The 16,529-nt window shown below is 44.1% G+C and overlaps 11 non-coding genes across 11 annotated transcripts; 10 read left to right on the top strand and 1 right to left on the bottom strand.

Annotated features, from left to right (window-relative positions):
• The first annotated feature begins 323 nt into the window (after positions 1 to 323).
• LOC133355698 (U4 spliceosomal RNA) lies at positions 324 to 464 on the top strand. Its single transcript, XR_009756755.1, has one exon. It is a non-coding gene; the product is annotated as a U4 spliceosomal RNA (small nuclear RNA).
• Positions 465 to 2,239: 1,775 nt separating this feature from the next.
• LOC133355682 (U4 spliceosomal RNA) lies at positions 2,240 to 2,379 on the top strand. The gene has a single exon (XR_009756739.1). It is a non-coding gene; the product is annotated as a U4 spliceosomal RNA (small nuclear RNA).
• Positions 2,380 to 3,513: 1,134 nt separating this feature from the next.
• On the top strand, positions 3,514 to 3,654 carry LOC133355713 (U4 spliceosomal RNA). Its single transcript, XR_009756769.1, has one exon. It is a non-coding gene; the product is annotated as a U4 spliceosomal RNA (small nuclear RNA).
• Positions 3,655 to 4,806: 1,152 nt separating this feature from the next.
• LOC133355712 (U4 spliceosomal RNA) lies at positions 4,807 to 4,947 on the top strand. Its single transcript, XR_009756768.1, has one exon. It is a non-coding gene; the product is annotated as a U4 spliceosomal RNA (small nuclear RNA).
• A 1,430-nt stretch (positions 4,948 to 6,377) lies between these two features.
• LOC133355662 (U4 spliceosomal RNA) lies at positions 6,378 to 6,518 on the top strand. The gene has a single exon (XR_009756719.1). It is a non-coding gene; the product is annotated as a U4 spliceosomal RNA (small nuclear RNA).
• A 1,333-nt stretch (positions 6,519 to 7,851) lies between these two features.
• On the top strand, positions 7,852 to 7,992 carry LOC133355711 (U4 spliceosomal RNA). The gene has a single exon (XR_009756767.1). It is a non-coding gene; the product is annotated as a U4 spliceosomal RNA (small nuclear RNA).
• A 1,260-nt stretch (positions 7,993 to 9,252) lies between these two features.
• Positions 9,253 to 9,393, top strand: LOC133355674 (U4 spliceosomal RNA). The gene has a single exon (XR_009756731.1). It is a non-coding gene; the product is annotated as a U4 spliceosomal RNA (small nuclear RNA).
• A 2,571-nt stretch (positions 9,394 to 11,964) lies between these two features.
• On the top strand, positions 11,965 to 12,105 carry LOC133355700 (U4 spliceosomal RNA). The gene has a single exon (XR_009756757.1). It is a non-coding gene; the product is annotated as a U4 spliceosomal RNA (small nuclear RNA).
• A 1,321-nt stretch (positions 12,106 to 13,426) lies between these two features.
• LOC133355679 (U4 spliceosomal RNA) lies at positions 13,427 to 13,567 on the top strand. The gene has a single exon (XR_009756736.1). It is a non-coding gene; the product is annotated as a U4 spliceosomal RNA (small nuclear RNA).
• A 1,089-nt stretch (positions 13,568 to 14,656) lies between these two features.
• On the top strand, positions 14,657 to 14,797 carry LOC133355732 (U4 spliceosomal RNA). The gene has a single exon (XR_009756787.1). It is a non-coding gene; the product is annotated as a U4 spliceosomal RNA (small nuclear RNA).
• A 1,087-nt stretch (positions 14,798 to 15,884) lies between these two features.
• LOC133355695 (U4 spliceosomal RNA) lies at positions 15,885 to 16,025 on the bottom strand. The gene has a single exon (XR_009756752.1). It is a non-coding gene; the product is annotated as a U4 spliceosomal RNA (small nuclear RNA).
• Between the last annotated feature and the right edge of the window lie 504 nt (positions 16,026 to 16,529).

Below are 16,529 nucleotides of genomic sequence, written 5' to 3'. Positions count from 1 at the left end.
ATTTGCACTTTAACAGGACACCACTTCGAAGTCACGTGTTGTATACCGATGACGTCCCCAAGCGCCAGCCATCACCTCCCGTCCAGCGGCACACGCGGGAAGAGGCACGGACAATGTTAACATATCTCCTCATCCAATTAATCGAGTAATTAACTATCGGTTTAATTAAATTATTAAAATATGTTTCGTAAAATCTTTATTGTATTATATGACAACATGAATATTATTTTTAGTGAATGTGTTTATTTAAGTATTTGAATGATCCCATGGCGTTGAGGTAGGGCCGCGTGACTTAAGAGGGAACGGGCCGGCCTCACCAAACCAGCTTTGCGCAGTGGCAGTATCGTAGCCAATGAGGTTTATCCGAGGCGCGATTATTGCTAATTGAAAACTTTTCCCAATACCCCGCCACGCTGACTTGAAACACAGTCGGCGTCGGCAATTTTTGCAAGCTCTTTCTGGAGCTTTGGGTTGTTTAATGAAGTGTAGAATTGTATTCTGTCCCACGTGTATGATTCCATTCCATGAAATCAACAGCAAATTTGGAGTTAAAGCTTTCGTGACCGCAGAGATTCATCGTCTTGGTTCTTTCGGTAGTCACGTAGAAGGGAAATAATAAAATAATTATCACGACGACGACTGCTTGCGTTGTGGCCGAAACGTCGTGAGAATTATTTTATTATTTCCAGAGGTGTGGACTCGAGTCATGTGACTTGGACTCGAGTCATGAATTTGATGACTTCAGACTCGACTTGGACTTGCATAACAATGACTTTGTCCCACCTCTGAGGTGTGGACTCGAGTCATGTGACTTGGACTCGAGTCAGACTCGAGTCATGAATTTGATGACTTCAGACTCGACTTGGACTTGCATAACAATGACTTTGTCCCACCTCTGAGGTGTGGACTCGAGTCATGTGACTTGGACTCGAGTCAGACTCGAGTCATGAATTTGATGACTTCAGACTCGACTTGGACTTGCATAACAATGACTTTGTCCCACCTCTGAGGTGTGGACTCGAGTCATGTGACTTGGACTCGAGTCAGACTCGAGTCATGAATTTGATGACTTCAGACTCGACTTGGACTTGCATAACAATGACTTTGTCCCACCTCTGATTATTTCCCTTCCACGTGACTTTACCGAAAGAACCAAGAAGTTCAATATCTGTAAGCTCTGCCCCTTTCTCCTTCGGGGCCGTCCATAAATGACGTCACACGATTTTGGACCTCCCCCCCCCCCCGTCACACGGCGTCACAGAAAGTCAGACCGCCCCTCAAATATGACGTCACAAAGCTCTGCGTTCCACCCAACAAAAGTAACGAGTCAGCCCATAGCTGCATCCCTGGTACGACAGTTATGTTGTTCTCTGTCCCACGTGTTTGATTCCATACTTTTATTCCATGAAATCAAGTTCAATATCTGTAAGCTATGCCCTTTTCTCCTTATACCCTGCCCCTTCGTAATCAATAATGATCAGGCCCAGTTGTTTCTGCTTCTTCCACCCCCGCGCCTTTCCTTTTAGGCCCCGCCCATTCTCATTTAGGCCACGCCCACTGGTGTCTAGCCCCGCCCCTCCCCCTCGCACACGGGGTGGGGGCTGGGAGAAGGGGGGCAGTGCGCGCGTGTCGCAGTAGGACCAGATTGCCTCTTAGAGCAGCCAGATGACAACACATTGATTATCCCGTTGTCAACCAATAAGGTGACGCTATTTTTAATTATTGGAAAATTTACCGTTAGATTTTAAGCATTAGAAACAGAGTGTCACTGACTTCTTCCATTTGTTATTCAGCCTACAACCAAAAGTATAAGGGAACAGCCGATTTCTGAATAATTAAAACCTAAATATTATTTTGATTTTCAACCAATAAAATCCGCGACATCACAAAGCCTCGCGTAAAGTATCGCACTCTTAACTTTATTTGCACTTTAACAGGACACCACTTCGAAGTCTCGTGTTGTATACCAATGACGTCCCCACGCGCCAGCCATCACCTCCCGTCCAGCGGCACACGCGGGAAGAGGCACGGACAATGTTAACATATCTCCTCATCCAATTAATCGATTAATTGACTCGGTTTGATTAAATCCTTAAATATTTTAGTAAAATCCATATTGTATTATATTAGCAAATCAAATGTTTTTTAGTGGATGTGTTTACTTTAGCATTTGAATGATCCCATGGCGTTGAGGTAGGGCCGCGTGACTTAAGAGGGAACGGGCCGGCCTCAACAAACCAGCTTTGCGCAGTGGCAGTATCGTAGCCAATGAGTTTATCCGAGGCGCGATTATTGCTAATTGAAAACTTTTCCCAATACCCCGCCACGCTGACTTGAAACACAGTCGGCGTCGGCAATTTTTGCAAGCTCTTTCTGGAGCTTTGGGTTGTTTAATGAAGTGTAGAATTGTATTCTGTCCCACGTGTATGATTCCATTCCATGAAATCAACAGCAAATTTGGAGTTAAAGCTTTCGTGACCGCAGAGATTCATCGTCTTGGTTCTTTCGGTAGTCACGTAGAAGGGAAATAATAAAATAATTCTCACGACGACGACTGCTTGCGTTGTGGCCGAAACGTCGTGAGAATTATTTTATTATGTTTTCATTATTATTTTATTATTTCCCTTCCACGTGACTTTACCGAAAGAACCAAGAAGTTCAATATCTGTAGGCTCTGCCTCTTTCTCCTTCGGGGCCGTCCATAAATGACGTCACTAGATTTTGGACCTCCCCCCCCGTCACACGGCGTCACAGAAAGTCAGACCCCCCCTCAAATATGACGTCACAAAGCTCTGCCCCCCCCCCCCCAAAAATAACATGCTTCAAATCGCTTTAAACTATTGTCATTGTAGTGCGTATTTAATGTGCCGCATCACTCTGATGCTGTAGGAGCAAACATTTATTAAAAGTCGATTTAATGAAGTAGAACGTGTTGTCTATATTTATTTAAAGTTCCGCATTTTGATGTGACGTCACATTTCTCAAACCCCCCCTCGTCACACATCGTCACAAATGTCTGCCCCCCCCCCCCCCAGGTGCGTGACGTCATTTATGGATGGCCCCTTACTACCAAAAGTATTAGGGAACAGCCGATTTCTGAATAATTAAAACGTAAATATTATTTCGCTTTTCAACCAAAAATATCCCCGGTATCACAAAGCCTCGCATAAATGATCGCACTCTTAACATTATTTGCACTTTAACAGGACACCACTTCGAAGTCACGTGTTGTATACCGATGACGTCCCCAAGCGCCAGCCATCACCTCCCGTCCAGCGGCACACGCGGGAAGAGGCACGGACAATGTTAACATATCTCCTCATCCAATTAATCGAGTAATTAACTATCGGTTTAATTAAATTATTAAAATATGTTTCGTAAAATCTTTATTGTATTATATGACAACATGAATATTATTTTTAGTGAATGTGTTTATTTAAGTATTTGAATGATCCCATGGCGTTGAGGTAGGGCCGCGTGACTTAAGAGGGAACGGGCCGGCCTCACCAAACCAGCTTTGCGCAGTGGCAGTATCGTAGCCAATGAGGTTTATCCGAGGCGCGATTATTGCTAATTGAAAACTTTTCCCAATACCCCGCCACGCTGACTTGAAACACAGTCGGCGTCGGCAATTTTTGCAAGCTCTTTCGGGAGCTTTGTCTTGTTTAATGAAGTGTAGAATTGTATTCTGTCCCACGTGTTTGATTCCATACTTTTATTCCATGAAATCAACAGCAAATTTAGATTTAAACCTGTCGTGACTGCAGGGATTCATCTTCTTGGTTCTTTTGGTAAAGTCACGTAGAAGGAAAATAGTAAAATAAAACATAATAAAAAAATTTCCGGCGACGACTGCTTGCGTTGTGGCCGAAACGTCGTTAGAATTATTTTATAATGTTTTTATTATTATTTTATTATTTCCCTTCTACGTGACTTACCGAAAGAACCAAGAAAATCAACAGAAAGTTCAACATCTGTAAGCTCTGCCCCTTTCTCCTTTGGGACCGTCCATAAATCACGTCACACGGTTTTGGACATCTGCCCGCCGTCACACGGCGTCACAAAAAGTCAGACCCTCCTCAAATATTATGTCACAAAGCTCTGGCCCCCCCAAATAAAACATGCTTGAAATTGCTTTAACTATTGTCATTGTATTGCGTATTTAATGTGCCGCTGCATTCTGATGTTGTAGGAGAAAATATTTATAAAAAAAAGTCTATTTAATTAAGTAGAACGTGTTGTCTATATTTATTAAAAGAGGCGCATTTTGATGTGACGTCACATTTCTCAAGCCCCCCGCCCGCAACACATCGTCACGAATGTCTGACCCCCCCCCCCCCCAGGTGCGTGACGTCATTTATGGACGGCCCCTTACAACCAAAAGTATAAGGAAACAGCCGATTTCTGAATAATTAAAACGTAAATATTATTTTGCTTCTCAACCAAAAATATCCCCGGTATCACAAAGCCTCGCGTAAATGATCGCACTCTTAACTTTATTTGCACTTTAACAGGACACCACTTCGAAGTCACGTGTTGTATACCGATGACGTCCCCAAGCACCAGTCATCACCTCCCGTCCAGCGGCACAGACAATGTTAACATATCTCCTCATCCAATTAATCGAGTAATTGACTATCGGTTTCATTAAAATATTTAAATATGTTTAGTAAAATCATCATTGTATTATATAAGCAAATCAAAGGTTTTTTTTAGTGGATGTGTTGATTTTAGTTTTTGAATGATCCCATGGCGTTGAGTTAGGGCCGCGTGACTTAAGAGGGAACGGGCCGGCCTCAACAAAGCAGCTTTGCGCAGTGGCAGTATCGTAGCCAATGAGGTTTATCCGAGGCGCGATTATTGCTAATTGAAAACTTTTCCCAATACCCCGCCACGCTGACTTGAAACACAGTCGGCGTCGGCAATTTTTGCAAGCTCTTTCGGGAGCTTTGGGTTGTTTAATGAAGTGTAGAATTGTTTTCTGTCCCACGTGTATGATTCCATTCCATGAAATCAACAGCAAATTTCGAATTAAAGCTTTCGTGACCGTCGGGATTCATCTTCTTGGTTCTTTCGGTAGTCACGTAGAAGGGAAATAATAAAATAATTATCACGACGACGACGGCTTGCGTTGTGGCCGAAACGTCGTGAGAATTATTTTATTATTTCCAGAGGTGTGGACTCGAGTCATGAATTTGATGACTTCAGACTCGACTTGGACTTGCATAACAATGACTTTGTCCCACCTCTGAGGTGTGGACTCGAGTCATGTGACTTGGACTCGAGTCAGACTCGAGTCATGAATTTGATGACTTCAGTCTCGACTTGGACTTGCATAACAATGACTTTGTCCCACCTCTGAGGTGTGGACTCGAGTCATGTGACTTGGACTCGAGTCAGACTCGAGTCATGAATTTGATGACTTCAGACTCGACTTGGACTTGCATAACAATGACTTTGTCCCACCTCTGATTATTTCCCTTCCACGTGACTTTACCGAAAGAACCAAGAAGTTCAATATCTGTAGGCTCTGCCCCTTTCTCCTTCGGGGCCGTCCATAAATGACGTCACTAGATTTTGGACCTCCGCCCCCCCCCGTCACACGGCGTCACAGAAAGTCAGACCCCCCCCTCAAATATGACGTCACAAAGCTCTGCCCCCCCCCCCCCCCAAAATAACATGCTTCAAATCGCTTTAAACTATTGTCATTGTAGTGCGTATTTAATGTGCCGTATCACTCTGATGCTGTAGGAGAAAACATTTATTAAAAGTCGATTTAATTAAGTAGAACGTGTTGTCTATATTTATTTAAAGTTCCGCATTTTGATGTGACGTCACATTTCTCAAACCCCCCCCCCCCTCGTCACACATCGTCACAAATGTCTGACCCCCCCCCCCAGGTGCGTGACGTCATTTATGGATGGCCCCTTACTACCAAAAGTATTAGGGAACAGCCGATTTCTGAATAATTAAAACGTAAATATTATTTCGCTTTTCAACCAAAAATATCCCCGGTATCACAAAGCCTCGCATAAATGATCGCACTCTTCACTTTATTTGCACTTTAACAGGACACCACTTCGAAATCACGTTTAGTCTCCCGATGACGTCCCCAAGCACCAGTCATCACCTCCCGTCCAGCGGCACACGCGGGAAGAGGCACGGACAATGTTAACATATCTCCTCGTCCAATTAATCCAGTAATTAACTATCGGTTTCATTAAAATATTTAAAAATGTTTAGTAAAATCCTTATTGTATTATATAAGCAAATCAAAGGTTTTTTGTGGATGTGTTTGTTTTAGTATTTGCATGATCCCATGGCGTTGAGGTAGGACCGCGTGACTTAAAAGGGAACGGGCTCGGCCTCAACAAACCAGCTTTGCGCAGTGGCAGTATCGTAGCCAATGAGGTTTATCCGAGGCGCGATTATTGCTAATTGAAAACTTTTCCCAATACCCCGCCATGCTGACTTGAAACACAGTCGGCGTCGGCAATTTTTGCAAGCTCTTTCGGGAGCTTTGGGTTGTTTAATGAAGTGTAGAATTTGCTTGAGGTTTTAAGTTAGCAGAACTTGCCGTGATTGTAATTATTATTGTAATAATTTTGCACTGAGCTGCCAAGCCAGAGGTTCTCAGACCCAATCTCTCAAACTGCTTTGCACCCAATAAAAAATTAACCCGTAAAACAAAGTTTTTCACTCTAAATCCTTTATATGCGAGTCCTCTCATCCTCTGGCTTGAGATGGCTGCCACCTATGGGTCAGATGATTGTCTGCCAGCATTAAGCAATTGGTAATTAAATATTTGTAAAAATTTCCCTAAACAGTGTAAAATTTAGGAAAAAATTTTTCACGAAAATTTATTGTCACGCACAACGAGTCTGTGTGGAAAATGTCAGCTCGATTGAATCACGGGAAGTGTGTTAAAAAACTACCGAAATATTTGCACGGTCGTAAGCAAGCACGCAAGCACGCAAGCAAGCAAGCAAGCGAACTTAATATAAAGGATTTAAAAACACGTTCCTTCGGAGTGGGCAGGTAGGGACTTGGTTGGACAGCGTATTCGTGCACGACAGACAGACAAATAATTCCTGGTGGGCAGTGTGGAACCTGTTGTTCCTACCTGTATAAACCTCAATTATGGAAAACATCAGTGTGTTTATACGTCTGGGCCCGGTAGAGTGTTTCTGCTTAAAGAAAAATGTGTAATGTTTTTTTAAAAATCCTATTTAAACTCAATTGTTTATTATATGTTAATGTTGACTGAAAGCTTTCGTCACTGCAGGAATTCATATTCTTTGGGGCTTTCGGTAAAGTCACGTACATACAAAATAACGTCGTAGTTTTTTGTTATTTTCTTTGAACCTCTCTGCGTGACTTTACCGTAAGACCCAAATAATATAGTTGTTAATGCTACGTGAGTTTGGACACAGTTCTAAGTATCTATGACGGGCGATGCCTTCTGCGCAGTATCTGATGTAATTAGATGATCCAGTACCGCTGACCAGAGAGGCCGAGACTCTGGAGCATTACCACGACGAATCCGCCGTATGAATAACGTCACCAAACCTCCCGTCCAGCGGCACACGTGGGAAGAGGTCGGCAAAAGTCTGAGTACTCTCCAGGTAATTTCCTCATCCAATGAGTCGAGTAATCGACGATTAAAATATTCCATATTAGCAAAAATCTTTATTGATATATTTACGAGATTATACCCATTAAAATGTATTCATATATAAAATTTTAATATTTGTTTCGAATCTATTCGTTTATTTTCGCCTTTGGACTGATCCCATGGCGTTGAGGTAGGGCCGCGTGACTTAAGAGGGAACGGGCCGGCCTCAACAAAGCAGCTTTGCGCAGTGGCAGTATCGTAGCCAATGAGGTTTATCCGAGGCGCGATTATTGCTAATTGAAAACTTTTCCCAATACCCCGCCACGCTGACTTGAAACACAGTCGGCGTCGGCAATTTTTGCAAGCTCTTTCGGGAGCTTTGGGTTGTTTAATGAAGTGTAGAATTTGCTTGAGGTTTAAAGGTAGCAGGGCCAAAACCTGCCATGGTTATAATAATGTTGCACTGGACTGGCAAGCCAGAGGTCGCAGACCCAATTTCTCAAACTGCTTTGCACCCAAACACGTTCCTTCGGAGTGGGCAGGTAGGAACTTGGTTGGACAGCACATTCATGCACGACAGAAAGCTCGCGGTCACGTGACGCACTTCAACCAATCCGGGAGTTTATATGTTTGGGAGGGGCTATGCACGACAGACAAATAATCCCTAGTGGGTAGTGTGGAATTGTTGTTCCTACCTGTATACAATTAACTAGTCAGAACATAGCTGCTTCCCCGGCACGACAGTTATCCTGTTCTCTGTCCCACGTGTTTGATTCCATTCTTTTATTCCATGAAATCAACAGCAAAGTTCAATATCTGTAAGCTATGCCCCTTTCTCCTTATACCCTGCCCCTTCGTAATTAACAATGATCAGGCCCAGTTGTTTCTGCTTCTTCCACTCCCGCGCCTTTCCTTTTTAGGCCCCGCCCATTCTCATTTAGGCCACGCCCACTGGTGTCTAGCCCCGCCCCTCCCCCTGGCACACGGGGTGGGGGTTGTGAGAAGGGGGGCAGTGCGCGCGTGTCGCAGTAGGACCAGAATGCCTCTTAGAGCAGCCAGATAACAACAGATTGATTATCCTGTTGTCAACCAATAAGGTGACGCTATTTTTAATTATTGGAAAAATTACCGTTAGATTTTAACCATTAAAAACAGAGTGTCACTGACTTCTTCCATTTGTTATTCAGCTTACAACCAAAAGTATAAGGGAACAGCCGATTTATGAATAATTAAAACATAAACATTATTTTGCTTTTCAACCAATAAAATCCGCGACATCACAAAGCCTCGCGTAAATGATCGCACTCTTAACTTTATTTGCACTTTAACAGGACACCACTTCGAAGTCACGTGTTGTATACCGATGACTTCCCCAAGCACCAGCCATCACCTCCCGTCCAGCGGCACACGCGAGAAGAGGCACGGACAATGTTAACATATCTCCTCATCCAATTAATCGAGTAATTGACTATCGGTTTCATTAAATATTTAAATATGTTTAGTAAAATCATCATTGTATTATATAAGCAAATCAAAGGTTTTTTTAGTGGATGTGTTGATTTTAGTTTTTGAATGATCCCATGGCGTTGAGGTAGGGCCGCGTGACTTAAGAGGGAACGGGCCGGCCTCAACAAACCAGCTTTGCGCAGTGGCAGTATCGTAGCCAATGAGGTTTATCCTAGGCGCGATTATTGCTAATTGAAAACTTTTCCCAATACCCCGCCACGCTGACTTGAAACACAGTCGGCGTCGGCAATTTTTGCAAGCTCTTTCGGGAGCTTTGGCTTGTTTAATGAAGTGTAGAATTGTATTCTGTCCCACGTGTATGATTCCATTCCATGAAATCAACAGCAAATTTCGATTTAAAGCTTTCGTGACCAAAGGGATTCATCTTCTTGGTTCTTTCGGTAGTCAGGTAGAAGGGAAATAATAAAATAAAACATAATAAAATAATTCTCACAACGACGACTGCTTGCGTTGTGGCCGAAACGTCGTGAGAATTATTTTATTGTGTTTTATTTTTATTATTTTATTATTTCCCTTCTTTACCGAAAAAACCAAGAAGTTCAATATCTGTAAGCTCTGCCCCTTTCTCCTTCGGGGCCGTCCATAAATGACGTCACTAGATTTTGGACCTCCCCCCCCCCCGTCACACGGCGTCACAGAAAGCCAGACCCCCTCAAATGACGTCACAAAGCTCTGCCCCCCCTCCCAAATAAAACATGCTTCAAATCGCTTTAAACTATTGTTATTGTAGTGCGTATTTAATGTGCCGCATCACTCTGATGCTGTAGGAGAAAACATTTATTAAAAGTCGATTTAATTAAGTAGAACGTGTTGTGTGGGGGTCGCTAGCCCCCGAGATCCCTCCCTCGATAATGCTAACGGCCGGGCTAGCATCATCAATCGCCCCCCCGCTGCTAAGCGAACCGCTGCTAAGTTCCTCACCTATGGCGGGGGAGCCGTCGCCCGCGGATTCCCCTCCACCGCGGGTCCGCGTAATGGGCATGGTTAATTACCGATTCGTATTCTGCCCCTCTCTACTACGATACTTCCCTTTCCTAATCGCGCGCCTGCAACCCACGCGGAGCGAACGCACGCACGCCCACACACACGCCGCTCCGCGCACTCCAACTCAACTCATGTTATACTCGCGCACCTGTATCACACACGGAGTGAACACACGCGACACCCACTCTCGCACCGCTCTGCGCAGCGCTCCCCCGAGGCGAGCCGCAGCACTACAGAATCACTGCGTACTCACGCGCAACCCGCGCGCTCAGCTCCGCGCAGCGCTCACTCACGTGGCGAACCACTGTGCACACAGCGCACCCACACGCTCACACTGCACGACAAGATCACGCGAGACCACGCTTCGCTATTAATGATTTATTATAGGCCACCTGCGAATTGATGTTGAATCAGTGAGTCGACGAGGCTGGCCTATTCCACTAAACCTGTACCTATTCCCTATTTATCGGCTTACGATACCCTACTTCACCTCCCCACTCACTGTTTGGTACCCGCGGAGGTTCGCTGCTCTCTGCGCTAACAGCGTACCTCGATGCGTCGCACGGACGTCCGGGTCGCTGGCTGGAACTCCTGCTGGTCCGCTGGCCTGGAGAGAAGCGCGATTTCCCCTCTCCGCTCCTCTATTTATCCTCCCTACCTCAAAGGGGATGCTGCGCTGAACAATGGGCTCGTGCACCCCAAGCCCGTGCACGGCGGTTCCCCGGGCGCTGTTGATATGCTAATCAGTGTGCTGCGTGCAAGGCGTAAATCATAATTAATCCCTTACCCTCCCTAACAATGGGGCCTGCGCGCTCAAGCGCAATTATCCCAACCCTCCATGACTATGCGCAACAGCCCCTGTGAGCCCGCTATTCTTGCTGTCCCGTGCCTCCCCTGCTTGCCCCGTCGACTCGTGGGGGTGTGTGTGGAGGGAAATGCGCCTCAACCGCGGTGGCCGAATGCCCCACGCCGCGACCACACCATATTAAGGCCGGCCGCAGCGCCGCGGTGCCACGTAGCACGGGGGAGGTCATCCAATTCCCTGATCGCCGGAAACCGTGAGAATTAATCCCGATAAGGGTCTCTCGGATAAAAACCGGTCGATCAGGTGACCTTCCCTTCCAGCTCTATGGGGGGGGGGGAAGGGGAATGCGTGCGGGTGCGTGCTTATGTGGGGCGGGTGATGGGGGGCAGTGCGGTGGGGGAAGCCGGGCGGCTCCCTGGTTCGGCAGAGCGGCCCCGTCGTTGTGGCACCACAGTTGTCTATATTTATTTAAAGTTCCGCATTTTGATGTGACGTCACATTTCTCAAACCCCCCCTCGTCACACATCGTCACAAATGTCTGACCCCCCCCCCCCAGGTGCGTGACGTCATTTATGGACGGCCCCTTACTACCAAAAGTATTAGGGAACAGCCGATTTCTGAATAATTAAAACGTAAATATTATTTTGCTTTTCAACCAAAAATATCCCCGGTATCACAAAGCCTCGCGTAAATGATCGCACTCTTCACTTTATTTGCACTTTAACAGGACACCACTTCGAAGTCACGTGTTGTATACCGATGACGTCCCCAAGCACCAGCCATCACCTCCCGTCCAGCGGCACACGCGGGAAGAAGCACAGACAATGTTAACATATCTCCTCGTCCAATTAATCCAGTAAGTAACTATCGGTTTCATTAAAATATTTAAAAATGTTTAGTAAAATCCTTATTGTATTATATAAGCAAATCAAAGGTTTTTTTGTGGATGTGTTTGTTTTAGTATTTGCATGATCCCATGGCGTTGAGGTAGGGCCGCGTGACTTAAGAGGGAACGGGCCGGCCTCAACAAACTAGCTTTGCGCAGTGGCAGTATCGTAGCCAATGAGGTTTATCCGAGGCGCGATTATTGCTAATTGAAAACTTTTCCCAATAACCCGCCACGCTGACTTGAAACACAGTCGGCGTCGGCAATTTTTGCAAGCTCTTTCGGGAGCGTTGGGTTGTTTAATGAAGTGTAGAATTTGCTTGAGGTATTAAGTTAGCAGAACTTGCCGTGATTGTAATTATTATTGTAATAATTTTGCACTGAGCTGCCAAGCCAGAGGTCGCAGACCCAATCTCTCAAACTGCTTTGCACCCAATAAAAAAATAACCCGTAAAACAAAGTTTTTCACTCTAAATCCTTTATATGCGAGTCCTCTCATCCTCTGGCTTGAGATGGCTGCCACCTATGGGTCAGATGATTGTCTGCCAGCATTAAGCAATTGGTAATTAAATATTTGTAAACATTTCCCTAAACAGTGTAAAATTTTGGAAAAAAAATTTCACGAAAATTAATTGTCACACACAACGAGTCTGTGTGGAAAATGTCAGCTCGATTGGATCACGGGAAGTGGGTTAAAAAACGAGCGAAATATTTGCACGGTCGTAAGCAAGCACGCAAGCAAGCAAGCGAACTAAATATAAAGGATTTAAAAACACGTTCCTTCGGAGTGGGCAGGTAGGGACTTGGTTGGACAGCGTATTCGTGCACGACAGACAGACAAATAATTCCTGGTGGGCAGTGTGGAACCTGTTGTTCCTACCTGTATAAACCTCAATTATGGAAAACATCAGTGTGTTTATACGTCTGGGCCGGGTAGAGTGTTTCTGCTTAAAGAAAAATGTGTAATGTTTTTTTTTTAAATCCTATTTAAACTCAATTGTTTATTATATGTTAATGTTGACTGAAAGCTTTCGTCACTGCAGGAATTCATATTCTTTGGGGCTTTCGGTAAAGTCACGTACATACAAAATAACGTCGTAGTTTTTTGTTATTTTCTTTGAACCTCTCTGCGTGACTTTACCGTAAGACCCAAATAATATAGTTGTTAATGCTACGTGAGTTTGGACACAGTTCTAAGTATCTATGACGGGCGATGCCTTCTGCGCAGTATCTGATGTAATTAGATGATCCAGTACCGCTGACCAGAGAGGCCGAGACTCTGGAGCATTACCACGACAAATCCGCCGTATGAATGACGTCACCAAACCTCCCGTCCAGCGGCACACGTGGGAAGAAGTCGGCAAAAGTCTGAGTACTCACCAGTTAATTTCCTCATCCAATGAGTCGAGTTATCGACTATCAAAATATTCCATATTAGCAAAAATCTTTATTGATATATTTTCGAGATTATACCCATTAAAACGTATTCCTATATAAAATCGTAATATTTGTTTCGAATGGATTCGATTATTTTCGGCTTTGGACTGATCCCATGGCGTTGAGGTAGGGACGTGTCGCTTAAGAGGGAACGGGTCGGCCTCAACAAACCAGCTTTGCGCAGTGGCAGTATCGTAGCCAATGAGGTTTATCTGAGGCGCGATTATTGCTAATTGAAAACTTTTCCCAATACCCCGCCACGCTGACTTGAAACACAGTCGGCGTCGGCAATATTTGCTAGCTCTTTTGGGAGCTTTGGGTTGTTCAAAGAAGTGTAGAAGAAGAAACAACTGGGCCTGAGGTTTTAAGTTAGCAGAACCAATACCTGCCGAGATTGCAATAAGTTTGCACTGGACTGCCAAGGCAGAGGTCGCAGACCCAATTTGTCAAACTGCGTTTCACCCAGTAAAATTAACTCGTCAGCCCATGGCTGCATCCCTGGCACGACGGTTATGTTGTTCTCTGTCCCACGTGTTTGATTCCGTACTTTTATTCCATGAAATCAACAGCAAAGTTCAATTTCCGCAAGCTCTGCCCCTTTCTCCTTATACCCTGCCCCTTCGTAATCAATAATGATCAGGCCCAGTTGTTTCTGCTTCTTCCACCCCCGCGCCTTTCCTTTTTAGGCCCCGCCCATTCTCATTTAGGCCACGCCCATTGGTGTCTAGCCCCGCCCCTCCCCCTCGCACACGGGGTGGGGGCTGTGAGAAGGGGGGCAGTGCGCGCGTGTCGCAGTAGGACCAGAATGCCTCTTAGAGCAGCCAGATAACAACAGATTGATTATCCCGTTGTCAACCAATAAGGTGACGCTATTTTTAATTATTGGAAAATTACCATTACATTTTAAGCTATAGAGAAAGGTATCACTGACTTCTTGCATTTGTTATTCCACTTACAACTAAAAGTATAAGGGAACAGCCGATTTCTGAATAATTTAAACGGAAATATAATTTTGCTTTTCAACAAATAAAATCCACGGTATCACAAAGCCTCGCGTAAATTATCGCACTCTTAACTTTATTTGCACTTTAACAGGACACCACTTCGAAGTCACGTGTTATATACCGATGACGTCCCCACGCGCCAGCCATCACCTCCCGTCCAGCGGCACACGCGGGAAGAGGCACGGACAATGCTAACATATCTCCTCATCCAATTAATCGAATAATTGCCTATCGGTTTCATTAAATCTTTAAATATTTTAGTAAAATCCTTATTGTATTATATTAGCAAATCAAATGTTTTTTTAGTGGATGTATATCTATTTTAGTATTTGAATGATCCCATGGCGTTGAGGTAGGACCGCGTGACTTAAGAGGGAACGGGCCGGCCTCAACAAACCAGCTTTGCGCAGTGGCAGTATCGTAGCCAATGAGGTTTATCCGAGGCGCGATTATTGCTAATTGAAAACTTTTCCCAATACCCCGCCACGCTGACTTGAAACACAGTCGGCGTCGGCAATTTTTGCAAGCTCTTTCGAGGGCTTTGGGTTATTTAATAAAGTGTAGAATTTGCTTGAGGTTTTAAGGTAGCAGAGACAAAGCCTGCCATGGTTGTAATAATTTTGCACTGGACTGACAAGCCAGAGGTCGCAGACCCAATTTCTCAAACTGCTTTCTCAAAATTTTGTAAATGTTTTGAATGATTGTTATTTAACATTTTTATTTTAATGATTCTACCAGGGCTTTTCATTCTGTGGAATGAAAATGTGATTTTTCTAATTGTACTCTCCATTTTGCTTCGTTCTACTACAAAGTTTCAAGTATTTATTTATATTTATAATTACATTCGAAATATTATAATTATAAGAGAATTTCAATATAATATTTTGAACATCTGCAGTTTTAATAAGACGTTTAATATTTTCAAGTGAATTTGATGCTATATTTCAGCTTTCCAACGCCTCCTTTTTATACGTGTTTTCTCCTACAACATCAGAGTGCAGCGCCGCATAAAATACGCACTTCAATGACAATAGTGATTTGAAGCATCTTCTTGGTTCTTTCGGTAAAGTCACGTAGAAGGGAGATAATAAAATAATAAAAATAAAACATAATAAAATAATACAATTCTCACGACGTTTCGGCCACAACGCAAGCAGCCGTCCTCAGGTAAAGAACAGGTCTGTCGGAAAGACAGCGTCCGAATGAACACCACCAAGCTTGGCAGCGTATATTTAAGCTGGGTTGGAGAGGGGAAGGGGCTCCTTGACGAAGAAATTTGCATATCAAGAGGAATTTTGCATATTTATGTAAAATGCAGATAGCTTTAAATGGAAATTTTATTTGAAGCATGTTTTGATTTCCAAATAGAAATATGGTTTTGGGGGGGGGGGGGGAGACCTTTGTGACGTCATATTTGAGGGGGGTCTGACTTTTTGTGACACCGTGTGACGAGGAGGGGAGGGGGGGTCAAAATCGGCCAAAATCCTGTGACGTCATTTATGGACGGTCCCGAAGTAGAACGGGGCACAGCTTACAGATATTGAACTTTGCTGTTAATTTCATGGAATAAAAGTATGGAACACGTGGAACAGAAAACAATTCTACACTTGATTAAACAACCCAAAGCTCCCGAAAGAGCTTGCAAAAATTGCCGACGCCGACTGTGTTTCAAGTCAGCGTGGCGGGGTATTGGGAAAAGTTTTCAACTAGCAATAATCGCGCCTCGGATAAACCTCATTGGCTACGATACTGCCACTGCGCAAAGCTGGTTTGTTGAGGTCGGCCCGTTCCCTCTTAAGTCACGCGGCCCTATCTCAACGCCATGGGATCATTCAAATACTAAAATAAACACATTCACTAAAAAACATTTTATATTCTTATATAATACAATAAAGATTTTGCTAAATCTATTTAAATAATGTATTTTAATGAAACGTATAGTAAATTACTCGATTGATTGGATGAGGAGATATGTTAACATTGTCCATGCCTCTTCCCGCATGTGCCGCTGGACGGGAGGTGATGGCTGGCGCTTGGGGACGTCATCGGTATACAACACGTGACTTCGAAGTGGTGTCCTGTTAAAGTGCAAATAATGTTAAGAGTGCGATCATTTACGCGAGGGTTTGTGATGTCGTGGATTATATTTGTTGAAAAGCAAAATAATATTTACGTTTTAATTATTCAGAAATCGGCTGTTCCCTAATACTTTTGGTTGTAATTGGAATAACAAATGCAAGAAGTCAGTGACATTGTTTCTATTGCTTAAAA

The sequence above is a fragment of the Lethenteron reissneri genome, chromosome 51 (genome assembly GCF_015708825.2).
Source record: "Lethenteron reissneri isolate LAM-NWPU_2019-01 chromosome 51, ASM1570882v1, whole genome shotgun sequence".
NCBI lineage: Eukaryota > Metazoa > Chordata > Hyperoartia > Petromyzontiformes > Petromyzontidae > Lethenteron > Lethenteron reissneri.
The sequence above is the reverse complement of the archived record's forward strand: the minus strand, read 5'-3'. Positions and strand labels throughout refer to the sequence as shown.